The sequence below is a fragment of the Gekko japonicus genome, unplaced genomic scaffold (genome assembly GCF_001447785.1).
Source record: "Gekko japonicus isolate JY-2015 unplaced genomic scaffold, Gekko_japonicus_V1.1 scaffold1583, whole genome shotgun sequence".
In the NCBI taxonomy this organism is placed as follows: Eukaryota; Metazoa; Chordata; class Lepidosauria; order Squamata; family Gekkonidae; genus Gekko; species Gekko japonicus.
Window position 1 is genome coordinate 328,619 of NW_015167096.1, and position 4,229 is coordinate 332,847.

The window sequence follows — 4,229 nt, forward strand, 5'->3', positions numbered from 1 at the left end:
TGCTCTTTTTATGAGCTCTGCCGTCCAATTGCTGATTTGTACTTGCTGTTTGTTGAGTCAGCATCTACCTCGGTCCATCATGCTTCAAGATTTCATTTGTAAAATAAACGATACCAGGACTGGTGCATCTTAACCCTGCAACTTCTTGCTTCACATACTCCAGAAAGGCCTCGCACCATCTTTGGTTGAGTCGGGCAACTTGTTCTGCTGGACAAGCACATCTTGAGCAAAGGGGCCTCTGGCTGTGAGGATTCCGTGTGTTTTATTTGTCACCTGTGCAAATGCAGCGGCAAGTGCATTGCCAAGGGAGCTTCCCTATTGGAGTTTCCCACACATTTCCTCCATCCTGGGCGGCTGCCATTTCCTCCCATTTTCCTATTTGTCTGCATCTTACATATGTTGTGAATCAGGGACAAAATGGTGCCTGCTGATGTGTTTCCTGGTTTCTGCTTGCTTTTTGATTCTTAGGGATGAAATTCAGAGTCTTGAACAAGGTGCTTTATGACACTCCCTTCCAGCGAATGGACTAGTAAAAATCTGAGGTCATCCTGGGCAGACGTGTCACAGTCATCCACCTTTGGCTCAGCCATAAATGCAGACTTCTTAGGTCTCTGTGCTTTGGGGTAGGTCTGGATCTGTTTGCACTCACTGTGGCTGCGGTCACACACGCTAAACAATCCACTTTCAATCCACTTTCAGCGCACTTTCCAACTGGATTTTTACTGTGTGAACTGGCAAAATCCACTTGGAAAGTGGATTGAAAGTGGATTATTTAGTATGTGTGATCGCAGCCTGTGTCTCTGCATCCACCTTTGGCCATGATGTACCCATCATGCCACATGTGCACTTGCTCATCCACCATGCAATGAGGATCTTCTGCCTGAATGAGGGCTTTGTTGACTAGATGAACACACGAATTGCCTCTCTGTTGATCAGCTTTGCATCACCAAGATGATGTAAGGTGACAAGAAAGTGCCTTTGGCGCTGTTTGATCTGTGGCAGCTCATCTGCCTGTGCAAATCATCCAAGGGAGCAATAGTACATGGGAGGCTTGACTCAAAATAGGCGAGATGGGTTTGATTCTTAACTATGTTATTCATGGGGATTGTGCCATCAATGAAATCTATTTTGTAAATAGTTCTTAGGTTAATCCGAATGGGTTTTACAAGCAGGGTGAGGTATGGACTAGGTTCAGCCTGGCTATTACCCTGGATGGGTGTACAGGTCTGAACCAGTGTCTGATGAAAGGAGCTTTGAGTCTTGAAAGTTTATCCCCTGAGACTCTTGTTGGTGTCGAAGGTGCTGCTGGACTCAAGTCAACCTGTTCTGTTGCAGACCAACACGGCTAATATTTGAAAGGGACCTGAACCAGATATCACTTTAAATGATACCTGAAGGTGACACGGGATTGGCAAGCCACTGTACATGCCAGAACACTGAGTGGTTCTAGTATTCTGTCTCTGTGGCACTGCAGATACCTCCACTGTGCATCAGCTGGAGCTTCTGAACAGTCACTTGGCAAGGAGGATACCTATACATATAGATTTTATGTTTAAATGAAAGTACACTAAAAGGGGCATGGTGCTTTTTTTTAAAATGTGCAGAGCCAAGGTAAAAGGCCTTTGCTTTAAAAAAAAAAATCAATCCCCATGGACCTGGTTTGTGCAGAAAAGGTTACAGTGAACATAATTGGGAATATTAACTAATGATTGGCAAACGTGGCATTAATCAGCCCCCTTTAATTGCTTTTTATCTAAGGCTGTCTTATCAAAGTTCATAAAGCAAAACCTGTTGTAGGGAAGGAGCTGGAAAAGGGCCTTGCGAAGCTGAAGCCAAAATTAATATTTGCCTGTTGGGTCAGGGTTCTGGGTTGCATCAGAAGCACAGAAAGAGGGATAATCATCCGTTCTCCATGTATGCACTAAGGTGATTCATATACAGCCCACCATTTAGCCTGTGGAGACTGGCCTCTGATGGAGTGACACAATCATGCATGGACCTATAAGCAGTCCGGGGGATTCCCCTGTGGGCCAGGAATAAGTGTCCACATCATGTGCATAGAAAATCACCTCAGGAGGGTATTTAGTACCCCGTGAAGTACACAAATACCCTGACAGCAAAAAAACATAGATTATCTGCGGTTTATTTTTTACTCAGCTTCCCCCCCCCCAAAAAAAAATGTAAACTGTGGCCCCAGGCACACGGGCCGAAAAATGCGGGGGGGAGGTGTGGCTAATTGCCCCGGAGAAAAATAATGCGCGGCAGCCCGATCGGAAGTCCTTTTGAGGTCCCGTGGGTAGGCGTCAGGTGCAGATTAGACGGCTAGTCCGCAGCACGGCAAAGAAGCAGCATGGTGCATTCAAACCAGCACTCGTGCCGCGCTGCTCCAGTGGCAAACGCTGCTTCCTGTTCATGCGTATGCGCCATTGGGCACTTTTTCGCATCCTGCAGAGACTTGGGGGGGGGAAATCCCCTTGGTCGCGCCGGAACATCGGCAGCCGCCGGATGCCACGACAGTCCACTGGAAACGCGGTCAGATGCCCGCCTTTGCCCCGTGGTTTCCGGAAACTAGTACCTCGTAGGTACTAGTTTTTAACCCTGCACATTCGGCGGGGAGCCACGGGTTCTCCACGGGAGCACTGTGCTTCCCAGATGTTGGGGTATGATCGCGCCCGGAAAATCCGCGGGACTCCCGTGCCTCTCCCGTGGCAACTTTGCCGTGTGACCGGGGCCTGTAAGTGGTGAATGTCTGTGTTTTGGGGACATTGTTTGCTATTACGCAGGTGGCAGTCTCCTAAGAAGAAAAGGTTCTAGAGCTACTTTTCACTCAATTCTACCAAACCCCCCCCCCCTCAAAACTGGGCTAGCTCATTTGCCCCCAATAGTGTTTCCAGGGCTAAGCAACTGTGTGATGCTCTTCTTCTCCCTTTCCAGGGTTGTGGTGCATCGTTATGGTCTCTTGTTCCAGGCTCCATAAATGCAAGCATGGAACACCTTTGGCAGCTTTTACAATGACATTTACCAAAAGGTCAACTGCATCTCAACAATCAGAACAGTTTCACTGAGATCAAGTAACCATGTTCTGAGAATACTCTACCAGTGATTTCTGGGGAGGGAAAAGTCAATGGAGTTAATTTCAGAATTAAAAAAAAAACTCACCTCTCCCCCCCCCCCGATTTTGATCCTTCTTCTGCAGCACTTTTACACCATTCTACACCATTTGAAAGCCATTGATATGTTATCTCCCATCTATAAACACAGAAAAAGGTTAGAAAATGCATTTATTTTACTTGGAAATATGCACGTTTTTGCATAGCTTTATAGGACTCACTATTTGGTGCTGTTTAGTTACCCAGTCCAACCATCTAGGGTGCTGGGGAGAACTGATTGCAAAAGCGACTGCAAGACAGAAGGAAATGAAATTCCACCATCATAGCTGCCACTCAGGCATAAACTTGTTCAGCAGCAGTTCATGTGTGATGGTGGCAAGGTGAAGAGATCCAGCAGTGAGTTCATGAGATGACTGTGACCATCCGACTCAGGATATTTACCAGCTGAGCATGTTCACTATGAACATCTCTCATAACAATGAGCATTCAGTGTGAGCTCATTATTTTCAAACTTCACCAGCATATCTCCGCATGCGCATCCTTTGTCTGGTATGGCAGAGTCTTGCATAGTTGCTGTGAGAATAGTGTTGCCAGAGACTCTATGACAGCTAACAGTGTTGAAGCATAACCTCTAGATGATGTTAAACAATTGTCGGAATGGAACGTGTCCTCCGTTGGATGTTGAAACGTGCATGCAATTAATCAGTTCTCTAAAGAGGGCATAGCACTTCCACCAGCTGCACATCACATTTCACTTCCATCAATGTACACAAAGATCGAATGGGGAAACTGTGACAAAGAAGTAGTACTGAGATGCAGGTGTGTAGGAGAGGAAGCTTAATAGGTGTCTCCCAATGGCAGCTGTTTGGAAAAACCTGAGGGAGGAGCTATTGTCATGCACTGGCTGGGCAAAGTGAAATACCAACATCTTTTTGCTACCATACATGCCATGGATGTGCAGTATTGAACAGATGTCACCTGGAATTACAACCCACACAGCGCACCTCCTTGAGGCAGGCAAAGGGGAGATTTGATACGTTGTTCAGAATTAAGACTTAAATTTTGGGAGGGGTGGGAGACTGTTCAGGGATAAGGTAGGTGGTTCATTTTTGCCGCGCA